The following is a 12,644-nucleotide window of genomic DNA, read 5'->3' as shown; positions in this document are numbered from 1 at the left end:
GTTAACACCTTCACTCCAAGGACCAAAACTTCCAATGAATAAACCTCTGGGAGACATTTAAACCAAATCCAAGCCTTAGAAGTATCTAAATAGATGCTCAGATTGTATTTCTTTGGGTTGACTAGCCACCATGAATCTTATTTGTAGATGTTCTAACATTTAATTACCTTAGCATTCTTACCTAGCAATGAAGGGCTGTTCAGTTAAAGAATTGTGCTGATATTTAGTTATCATATCCGTGTGTGTGAGTGTGTGTGATGTGTGTGTATGTGGAGTGTGTGTGGTGTTTATGTGTGCTGTGTGTGTGTGTGTGGTGTGTATGTGTGGTGTGTGTGTGTGGTATGTATGTGTTGTGTGTGTGGTGTGTGTATGTGTAGTGTGTGTGTGGTGTGTATGTGTGGTATATGTGTGTGCAGTGTGTATGTGTAGTGTGTGTATGTGTGTTGTGTTTATATGTGGTGTATGTGTGTGATGTGTGTGTGTGGTGTATATGTGTGTGGTATGTGATATGTGCGTGGTGTGCATGTGTGTGTATGTGTGGTGTGTATGTGTGTGTGTGTATGTGTAGTGTGTGTGTCCATGAGTGAGCCTGCCATCGCTGAATCAAAGCAGTTGGTGTATTTCATTGTTTATCTTCTGTTGACCTGCATAAAGGGATCACAGCTTAATATAAAATAAACTGTTTATCAAGATCTTTTTAGGAATAGGTACTTTCTTTGATAAGCAATTTGATAGCAGTTTTTCCCATCATTAGTGAAGAGAAGTCATGGAATGCTTAAGAAACTGAAATAATTCCAGCAAGGACACGGAACCAACATAGAGATCTCAGCCAGTCTTCTGCATTGTACGCAAACCTGTAAGAAAGATGTCAGCCAACAGTCCCGTTCACTACATCCAGAAACAAACAAGCAAACAAAAATGAAATAAACACAACCAAGTTAAACTGGATCCTTGAACAGAGAGGTGAAAGACCTTGCCAAAACCCATTTAAGACAGTGAAGATATTGAAGGCGATCCCCCAAGCCCTGTGTGTGAGGGCACATGTACACACAGATGGGGCTTCCTCTAGGATCCTGGATTAGGTACAAATAGCACCAAACACCTGTTTTCCCAGAGAGATCCTTTATTAAGCAGGGAAGAAAAGTTACAGTGACTGCTCTCGGACTCAGGCCGGAAACAGCAGCAAATGACCTTGCAGGTGTCATTTTTTAAGAGGAGAAAAGGAGAGGGGTCTGTGTTAGAATGGACTAGGATGTGGTGGTAAAGGAGAGGGGACAAGGGAGAAGGGGAAGGGGTGGGGAAGAGGTAGGGATATTTGTTCTGGAGGGACAAAGGACTGCCTCTGGACAGAAGGGAGACTACGCAGCACATAGAAAACGGCCATTTATAAAGGTAAAGGGAGACCCCCCCATGTTAGAATGAGGTGTTTAATTTTGATTGGGCATGTTAATTGGGTGAGCCAAGGTGGGCTTTTGGTTGCTGGACGGACTTTAGTACTTGATAGTGGACCTTAGTAGTCAGCCTCGGGAAGAGGAAGTGGCCAAATAAGGGAATAGACCTGGTGGCTGCCTTCAGGAATGTGATCTAATGGTTTTTAGCAAAGCAGAGGGAATGGGAAGAAGGAAGGACAAGGCCTACCGGAGCCACGTGTTCAATGGGTCAGTGTCCCTCCAGCTGTTAGAGAGCTCGCTGACAATGGAAAGCTCTCCCATGCGCACAGGTTGGCAGAGTTAACTCTGTAAAAACTGCAACACTGTTGAAAGAAATCTACAAAAATACAATCCCCATCAAAATTCTAAGGACCCTGGGCAGAGGTGTCCCTCACCTTTAATCCCAGCACTCCGGAGGCAGAACAGGTGAATCTCTGAGTTCAAGGCCAGCTTGGTCTACAGAGTGAGTTCCAGGACAGCCAGGACTACCCAGGGAAACCCTGTCTCGAAAAACCAAACAGCAACAAATTTTAATGACGTTCACCACAGAACTAGGGAGAAAGGAAAAAACTTTCTATGGGAGCAGAAAAGATGATGAAGTCAAAAGAGCAATGGTGAAGACACCACAGCACCTGATTTCAAACCATAGAACAGAGCCACAGCAATGAAGACAGTGCGGGTACTGTCACAAAAACAGACATGTAGATTATGAGTTACAGTAGAGGACCTAGAAATAAACTACACAGCTACAGGCACCTCAAATTTTGTGTCAAAAACACAAATTAGCAAAAAGCCACTTCAGCAAACAGTAATGACAAACTGCACATCCACACACAGAAGAATGGCGTGGGGTGCTTGACTCTCACTCCATAACAAATTACAAAATGAGCTGGGCAGTGGTGGTGCACACATTTAATCCCAGCACTTGAGAGGCAGAGGCAGGCAGAGCTCTGTGAGTTCAAGGTCAGCCTGGTCTACAAGAGCTAGTTCCAGGACAGGCTCCAAAGCTACAGAGAAACCTTGTCTCAAAAAAAAAAAAAAAAAAAAAAAAAAAACTTAGAAAATGGATCAAAGACAGTGAGAGAGCTAAAGCCTGGACACTATAGAGAAAAGCTGAGCTTCAAGATGGTTTTGTAGGAAAGAACATCGGAAAGACTCTCACAGCACAGACACAACCCCAGGACCCGGCCAGGGGATTACATGAAACGCGGTCTCTACAAGTGTGAGGAGCAATTAAAAGAGTTAAGAGGCAGAATGGGAAATAAGACTGAGCTACAATCAGATGGGGTTAATATCTAGAATAGGTAGAGAACTGGACCATCTGATTATCGTCTGATGCTGAGCGTATCTGGCCAAAACCACACATTCGTGTACAAACCACAGAAAATGTGTTGATGGCGTTTGGTACTGTTGGCCACACAGTATCCCATCATAAACTACTTCCAAAGTCCGGGGCTAAATCCTGAGTTTATTGCACTGGTGTCTGGTTTGGTTGGGTTTTTAATCGAGTGAGCTGGGCCCAGCTCAGCAGCTCTAGGCTTCTGTGGGTCTGTGGAGCATAAGAAGAGAATTAATAGCATATATACCTGTATCTATAATTCTATATCCTGACTCCCCGTTTTCTATGGACCTAGATCTAGTATCTGATCTATACCAAACATCCAGTGTGCCCATGGGTTCAGCAGCCATGGACTCAGTCAAATGCAGATAAAATGTGGTCAGGCCTACAAGGCTTGATCTGTTGTGTGCATTCACGGTCATTGTTTCTTGTGGTTCTTCTCTGGCCAGCACAGTGTGGCAGCTATTGACACAACCAGTGCACTGTGCTGTTACTGTGAGTGACCCGGAGATGATCTGAAGCACAGGGGGACTGTTTGCAGGTTACATGCAAATTCAGGGCCAGTTGGTATAACGTCCTTGAATAGCCCCAGCAATCCCCACAGGAACCAAAGGACAACTGTGTGTGCGGTTTATCTTTATCTGTGCTGAGAGAGAAGGAGATGATAGATAGACAAACAGATAGATAGATAGATAGATAGATAGATAGATAGATAGATAGACAGAGATGATAGAGAGATAGATGATAGAGAGAGAGATAGATGATAGATAAATACATACATACATAGATACATAGATAGATATAGAGATAGATAGATAGATAGATAGATAGATAGATAGATAGATAGATAGATAGATTTTTATGGAGCCATTTCACACAACTGTAGGAACTCAAATGGCCAAAATGCAGAAGCCAGGCCAGCAGCCTGGATCTAAGCCAGGGGAGGGAGGGTACTTCTGGTCACCATCCAAAATCCACTGTCCAAGCCAGGCAGTGTTGGAACTGAGGGGAGTTTTCTGTTTCCTCTTTCTCTCTTCTAATTAATAATTTTAGTTGGTGTACAGACAAATGGGTTTCATTCTGACATTTCATGTCTGTCATTGTACTTTGCTCATCTCCCACAGGTTTGTTGTGCTAATCTTGAAACCAAACTTCTTTTGGGGAAAGTTTTGGTCTGCTCTATTAAGGACTTCAACTGATTGGGCAAGTCCTGCTCACACCACGGAGGGTGTCTGACTTGTGTGGATGGAACGCCCAGTGAGTCAACCGTTCAGTAGAAGGCCACACACTCAGGAATTTATGAGCAGCATAAAGTGGACTTGATGAGTTTTATTTTTAAAAAACTAGGGTAAGACATGGAGTTGGGAAGGGGTAGAGGTTGGATCTAGGAGGAGTGGGGATAAGTACAATCAAAACACATCATGTGCATGTATAAAATATTCAAAAAATAAAGATACTTTATTTTCTTTGAAAAGAAAAAAACGACATCAGCCTCAGCTAATTAATACACAGCAACATCAATCCATTGCTTGGATTAACACCTGGGTTCTGTCACCTAGGCAGGTGACGTTTGTGCTAGCCTCTGCAGAACAGGAGGACTGGTCAGGGCCGCTCTGCTGCATGTCAGCTGCCCTCCTTCTGAGACCTGCAGACTAGGCAGGACATGTTTCCACGTGAGTTGTGAGTCTGTGAAAAGGAGACTTTTTGCCCATGAGTGCACAAGGCTTAAGGGTCAGGATCTTTATGGCAGCTCAAATACAAAATGGTGTCTATTTTGTGCTCCTGATGTGCACAGAGAGCATATGAAGACACACTGATTGTCAATCAACAACAAAATGCTCTAGTCTTGGGGATAAAATTGCTGGAAGAATAATTTTTTTTCTGTTTTTTTTCCAGTCTACTTGGATCACATGCTACTTCAAGAGAGATCTCATGAAATTATATTTGATGCTTAAAAATATGGGACACTAAGCATGAGTATTACAAGTTCAAGGCTAGCCCAAGAAGCTTAATGAAAGTCTGTCTCAAAAGGAGGTAGGGGGCTAAGAACATAAATCAGTGATAGAACACCCCAGTAGTTTATGTGAAACCCCAGTTGAATACAAGTATTGAAAAACTAACTGTTAAAAAGAAAAGAGTGATCTCCACCAGAATAGGTACAGGAGAAAGGAGTAACAGCTGAGCAAGTGAGTCAGAGCCAGAGACAGCTGAGGGTCCCCATGTGAATCTGGGACTTTCAAGGGAGTAGACCTAAGCCAGGACCCCTGTGGGTCTGGGCATGAGTCTACGACCTCCCAGGAACTAGGCCTGAGCCAAGACCTCTGACAGTCTGGGCATGAGTGAACCTGGGTCCTCCTAGGGATTAGGCAGGAACTAGAGAGCTCTGTGGATCTGAGTGTGAGTCTGGGACCTCTGAGGGAGTAAGCCTGAGACAGGTCCTCTGAGGTTCTAGGTGAACCTGAGCCTGAGAACTCCAAGGCAGTAGACCAGAGAAACCTTTGCAGGACCAACTCCAAACCAGGGAATTCTGCAGGAGGGGTTCCAGACCAGTATTTACAGAAACAGGTCAAAGCCGGTAACCTAGACCAAAGTAGGCCTGAGACAGCAAACTCTAAGGGAGCAGAGCAAAGCACAGGAATGCTGAGCTATCTTCAGGAACACAGAGTAATCAACAGGGTAACTAGAACTGTGACACTGACTGTACCATGAGGAACAACCATCTGAGCTTTGGGTTCACTGGCACCTATAAGATTATTCAAAAGAATCTCAGACAGCCCCAATCACGCCTATTAGAGGAAAAGATGAGTAGAAAAGGTAAGAACACATGCAACACCACAAAGAGCAACACAATACCAGTAAAACCTAAAGACCCTACAACAGCAAGATCTGAACAACCAATTATAGATGAAGCAGAAGAAAATGACCTAAAAAATAACTTCAAGAGAATGTTTGAAACTCTTAAAGAGGAAATGAAAAATTCCCTTGAAAAAATGGAGGAAAAGACAAACCAAAAATTGGAAGACATCATCAAATCCCTCAAAGAAAACCAAGAAAAGGAAATCAAACATATGAAAGAAACTATTCAAGACTTGAAAACTAAAATAGAGACAATAAAGAAAACACAAGCCAAGGGAATTATAGAAACAGAAATCATGAAAAAATGATCAGGAACCATAAATGCAAGCATGAACAACAGAATATAAGAGATGGAAGAGAGAATCTCAAGCACTGAAGATACATAGAGGAAATAGACTCATCAATTAAAGAAAATATTAAATCTAACAAAAGCTTAACCCAAAATATCCAGAAAATATGGAACACCATGAAAAGGCCAAATATAAGAATAATAAGTATAGAAGAAGGAGAAGTTCAACTCAAAAGTACAGAAAATATATTTAACAAAATCATAGAAGAAAACTTTCCCAACTTAAAGATATGACTATGAAGATACAAGAAGCTTACATAACACCAAGTAGACTGGATAAAAAAAAAGTCCTCTCACCACATAATAATTAAAACACTAAACATACAGAGTAATGAAAGAATATTAAGAGCTGCAAAGGAAAAAGACCAAGTAACATATAAAGGTAGTCCTATCAGAATTACACCTGACTTCTCATTGGAGACAATGAAAACTGGAAGGTAGTGGTCAAGCGTCATGCATACATTAAGAGACCATGGATGCCAGCCTAGACTTCTATACCCAGAAAAACTTTCGATCACCATAGAAGGACAAAACAAGATATTTCATGACAAAACTAGATTTCACCAATACCTAGCCACAAACCCAGCCCTACACAAAGTACTAGAAGGAAAACTCCAACCCAAGGAAGTTGGCTACTCCAGCAAAAACACAGACAATTGATGGTCTCATAGCAGCAAATCCCAAAGAATAAAAGTAAAACACACAAATTAACATCACCGACAATGAAAACAAAATTTCCAGGATATGGCAATCACTGGTCATTAATATCCCTTAATGTAAATGGACTCAACTAACCTATAAAAAGGCACAGGCTAACAGACTGGATACAAAAACAGAATCCATCCTTCTTCTGCATACAAGAAACACAACTCAACCTCAAAGACAGACATCATCTCAGAGTAAAGGATTGGGAAAAATATACCAATCAAATGGACCTAAGAAACAAGCTGGTGCAGCTCTTCTAATATCTACAAAATATTAATAATAAACAAAACAGACTTCAAGCTAAAATCAGTCAAAAGAGACAAAGAAGATCATTTCATATTCGTCACAGGAAAAATTCATCAAGAGGAAATCTCGATACTGAACATCTATGCCCCAAATACAAGGTCAGTCTCATATGTAAAAGAAACACTTCTAAAGCTTAAATCATACATTAAACCCCACATACTAATAGTGGGAGACTTCAACACTCCCCTCTCACCACTGGACAGATCAGTCAGACAAAAAATGAACAGGGAAATAAGAGAACCAACAGATTTTATGATTCAAATGGACTTAACAGACATCTATAGAATATTCCATCCAAACAGAAAAGAATATACCTTCTTCTCAGCACCTCATGGAACTTTCTCAAAAATTGACCACATACTCGGTAACAAAAACAAACCTCAACAAATACAAAAAAAGAGAATGGAATAACCCAATGTATCTTATCAGATCACCATGGTTTAAAACTAGAAGTCAACAGCAATACTAATTCCAGAAAACCCAAAAACACATGAAAATTAAACAATGCTCGCCTGAAACATCAATGGGTCAAGGAAGAAATAAAGGGAGAAATTAAAGACTTCCTAAAATTCAATGAAAATGACCACACAACATACCCAAATTTATGGGACACAATGAAAGCAGTGTTAAGAGGAAAGTTCATAGCACTAAACGTCTACATAAAGAAGCTGGAAAAATCCCACACTAGTGAATTAACAGAACATTTGAAAACTTTAAAACAAAAAGAAGCAAACTCACCTAAGAGAACTAGCCTGGGTGCTGCAGTACCATGGCGATGCTAGCACATCACCATCTTATCAGCTTCTGTTATAAATGCCCAGTGAGAATGCATATTACTTTATAATGAGGAAAAGGGTTAAAAATGTAGCCTTACGCTCAGGGCTCGGCCTTCAACCACGAATCCGCTGAGAAAGAGTCAGCACAAATAAAGCCACTTCCCAGCAGAGAAGTCTCCAGATCCTGTGTCTCTGTCTGAGAATCCCATCCCAAACCCTCTGAAGCCACGAAACAACCTTGAAAGGTCTTGGTTTCAAATCCAATATGGATGGTGAGATAGGTTGTTGGGTGCTAAAGAGTTCACTGGAAGAGTCATTAAGACACCGACACATAGACAGACAGACAAACAGACAACAGCATGGCTGCAGGGACACTGAAGAGAGGACTCAGGGGCCATGAGGCAGAAGTGGAATCTCTTAGAGCTTTCTGAGCATGAGGGGCTATTTCACGTCAGGACCCTATGATCTGACTGAGTCCCAGGCAGGGAAGGGGGTGGAGGGCAGAACCTGCGGCCATCAAAGCCCCTCTGATGCAGACTCTCCTCCCCGGGTGAGAAAGGCTGTTAACTGGAGATTCCTGGACAAGGCCTCTGTTAGTGGGGCCGGCTGTGGTTACCTGAACGGCCGTCTGCCCTGGGTACGAACATTACATTTGGACAAAAATAACTACTTCCTCCTTTAGTTATTTCTGCCTTGTTCTCAGTCAGAGCAACCCCAAGGTCGTTAATAGAAAGCTCAGCCTTCTGCGCCTGTGTCTTCACCTGTTAGGCTGAGAACAGAACAGTTTGCTCCACAACGGATGGCTGAGGGCGAAATGACTTAACCCAAATAAAGTCCTTAAAGACGGCCTGATGTACAGCAATTGAATGGGGGGCTGTGCTGACAGTCACCATTCTTCCGATAAACCACAATGCTTCTTAAGAGCCGTTTATTTGCAAATGTGACTTTTTCTCCAAAAACCCCAGAGCTGGATGGAATGTTCAACACCATCACTGTTCGTCGACAACTTCTGCTCCTTTTGCCTTCCAGCTGTTAGTTAGAAAACAGGCATCTAGGCTCCGAAACACAGCTGTGTTCATAAGACAACAGAGAGAGACTGAACTGCCTTCTGCACAGACAAGCTGTGTTTAAGAGAACTGAACAAAGAAGTCTTTAGTTTTCAGGAAGTGGAGGTTAACACACCGTAGTTAGACCAGTATAACCCTGGGCACGGTGGTTCATGTCTGCAGTCCCAGATCCCAAGAGGCTAGGGCAGGAAGATGGCAAGTTCAAGGCCAGCTTGAACATCCTCAGGATGGAGGAGAGAGAGAGAGAGAGAGAGAGAGAGAGAGAGAAGGGAAGGAGGAAAAGAGAGTAAGAAACAGAAAGACTTTATGTTGAGATGGTAACTGTGAGCTGTAATCTCAAAGGGGAAGGTCGGTTTCCTGGGTGATCACTGGGTGTCAGCTAAATCCCTGGGACTACATTTCCTCTTAGTTGTGACTGAGTCCAGAGATTCAATAGGGAGACTAAAGCATTCTCTGCTCAGTAGCACTAGTTCCTCAGTTCCTGGTAAAATACAAACTTTGGAATAAAAGCACCTGACTTCAGTCCCTGGGGTTCCCAAATGTCCACTCTAAACCAAAGCTCAAGGAAAGTCCCTCCAGAAAGAATGAAACCACCAAGGACAGGAGAGTGAAGGCTGGAAAGAGCACGGCATTAGAATACAGCATTTATATCCTGCGTGTGCCCGCTTGGGCACAATTATGCTACAAAAACAAATTTGTCTCTGGTCTGATCTGCCGTAGATCTGAGCAACTTAAAGCAGTCTTGCAGAAAGCAGTAACTGTCAGAACTGAAAGGAAACGCCTCATTTTGATTGCGAGAAGAGCAGCAATATTTACACAGGTGATGGAAGGGAAGACCGGGAGCAGCATGGGCGTCCTGGGAACCGGCCACGCCGAGGCACTTGCTGAGTAAATTCAACTATAACTCCAGGAGACTGACACGGGGGTGTCTAACACAGAGCCCACACGAGCTGTAAGTGCGGCCCAAGACAAAACTGTGAACTCAACGTGTGAGGATCATTTATTTACTTATTTACTGTGCATGTGTGTCTTCCTGTGTGTGTCTGTGCATGCCTGGTGCCTGCAGAGGTCAGAAGGGGGCACAGATCCTCTCGAACTGTAGGTACAGACATGAGCTGCCATGTGGGTGCTGAGAACTGAACCCAGGTCCTCCACAAGAGTAGCCAGTGATCTTACCCACTGAGTATGACATCTCCAAAGCCAAACATCTGTGTGTGGAGGGGACTTTTTAGTAACACAGTTGTGTGGTTCTCAAACATGAACTTTGTAAAGGACAACATTGTGACAAACAAAATAACTGCATGCATGCCCTCTGGCTATATGTGTGTGTGGCTTCAGATAAACGGTGTGCAGCTTTTAAGCAGAGCGGGTCAAACTGGCACCACCAGACATTCCATGTGCTCATGGTGACAGAAACATGGAACATAGCAGTTAGCCATACTGTTGTAACCTTCCATGCCAAGGATAGCATCTGATGTTATGTAAAGGTGGGCGAGTGTTCTGATTTCAGATTTAAAGGTGCATCCACGCCTTGGTCCTGCCGCTTTCACTGCTCACAGCACTTGTTATTGGCTGTGACTTAATGCTCCATCCACAGCTGGGATGTGCAAGGGTCCAAATCTTGCTCTGTAGCTTCCTGTCAATTAATTTTCATAGAAGAAATATAGAATCCCTTCACGTTTTTCCTTCTCAGTATGCCTCGATTCTTGATTTAAACACATTCTTTTACATGTATTTTCTTATCTTATGTCTGAGGCAGAGGACATACACCTGCATTTGACACAGCACCCGCGCGACAGTCAGAGGTGATCTTTGTGCAGGTGACTCTGTCCTTCCCCTGTCCATGCATTCCAAGGCCTGAACTCGGGTCGCTAGGATCCTACAAGCTCCCACTGAACCTTCTCCTGCAGTTAGAAGGTTTTGTGTTGTTCTCATTTTTTTTCACGTTTATTTTTTCCTGTGTGTGTGTGTGGGGGTATACACATGTTCTGGTGTCTGTGGAGATCTCAGAAGAAAACAGAACCTCCCTCAGTCCCCCAAATTTCCAGATGAAGGAAGGCTGACGACAGGTGAGCTGACAGCTGGCCTTTCTGTAGAGGATATGGAAAGGAGGGCTGCTGATTTTGCGGGGGCTTTGCATGAGGTGTCACAGTTTGAACGGCATCGTATGCAGAAATGCACGCTGCCAGATCCCCTGTGCGTCAGGGGCTGTGCTGTGATTATAAAATAGTGAAGCTGGAAGTCAAATGCCTCCTCTCAACCACAACTGCTCTGAACGTCACAACTCAGAATCTACCGTAAAGCTTGTCATGCGTCAGCATCCTTATTAGAAAATCGAAACTGCGGATGCTGAGTTTGCTAAGCCATGTATGGAGAATACGAAAGACACAGTGTGCCCAAAGAGTCGTTGTTCTATATTAGTTCTAAAATTAGCTTGTCTTATAGCCAGCCTAACTGAAGAAACTGGAAAATCTATGGAAAGGGTTTGAAGAGTGGAGACATGAATGTTAAATTTTACACTTTTGGGGGTGGGTGAGGGCGGTGATGCTAAAGATGCAGCTGAACTTGCCATTTGCATCGGGGATATTGATGACAAGTATAACATCCCGAAAGAAATGGCTTTTTTAGTACCATTAAAACACACAACGGGGAGGGGGGTGGGAGGTGGTAAGGAGACTCAACAGGTAAAGGCTCTTACTGCCAAGCCTGACATCATGAATTAATTTTAATCTCCAAAACCCACATGGTAGAAGGAGAGAACCAACTCTCGTTGTTGCCATCCGACCCCCATATCTGTGCCAAGGCTCGCGCAAGTATACACAGGAGATAAACATGTGACTGCATCCTGTGAGATGGCTCAGCAGGTAAAGGAGTTTAACACCAGGCCTGGAAACCTAAGTTCAGTTCCTGGAACCTATGCAGTTTCTGCAAAGCCATACAGGTACATGTATGTGTATACATAGACACACACACAAGATATTTATATGCAGTTGCAAAGCAAATGTTCAGCTGATTTTCTTTTTTAACCATTTTTCTTTTTATAATTTATCTTTTATTTTATTTGCTTTAGTGTCTTGCCTGCATGTGTGTCTGTGTGAGGATGTCAGATTCAAGAGTTACACACAGTTGTGAGCTGCCATGTATGTGCTGGGAATTGAACCTGGGTCCTCTGGAAGAACAGTTCATGCTCTTAACTACTGAGCCATGCTCCAGCCCCCTCAACTGATTTATTTTGTCTGTCATTAATCTATCTCATACAGTAGCTGACACCACCCTAGGGATGGTGAGCAATAGAGAGACATATCAAAGTCATAGAAGATGCATTTGCCACAAAAAAAAAACATTAAAAAAAAACCCTTTGTGCATAAAAGCTTTAAAATAGTTAACACCACGCAAAGCTCAGGCTCAGGGAAATGTTCTATGCACTGAGACACTGAGAACAGGTTTGGGGGAAATGCTTCGGTCTATTTGCACCTCCATTTTCAGTTGATAGAAATACACCCCTACATTTGTGAGCACCTGTCTTCAAGAATGATGGCCAGAACACTGACAAGCACCGGAAAGCCCCCAGGACTGCAGCTGTCGCTGCCTCAGTTTCTCAAGTACAAGGTCAGTAACTCCCTGGTTTTATGCCGCTCTCTTTTCTTTTACTTTTATAATAAAGTTGTCCCCCAGCACTCAGTGAGCGCTAGAGAGATGGCTCAGCAGCTAAGAGAGTATGCTGTGCTGGGCAGTGTGGTGCACAACTTCAATCCTCGACTCGGGAGGCATAGGCAGGTGGGTCTCTGATTCATGGCCAGCCTGGTCTATAGAGTG

This window comes from Myodes glareolus, chromosome 6 (genome assembly GCF_982192425.1).
Source record: "Myodes glareolus chromosome 6, mMyoGla1.1, whole genome shotgun sequence".
In the NCBI taxonomy this organism is placed as follows: Eukaryota; Metazoa; Chordata; class Mammalia; order Rodentia; family Cricetidae; genus Myodes; species Myodes glareolus.
This window is presented reverse-complemented; position numbering follows the sequence as displayed.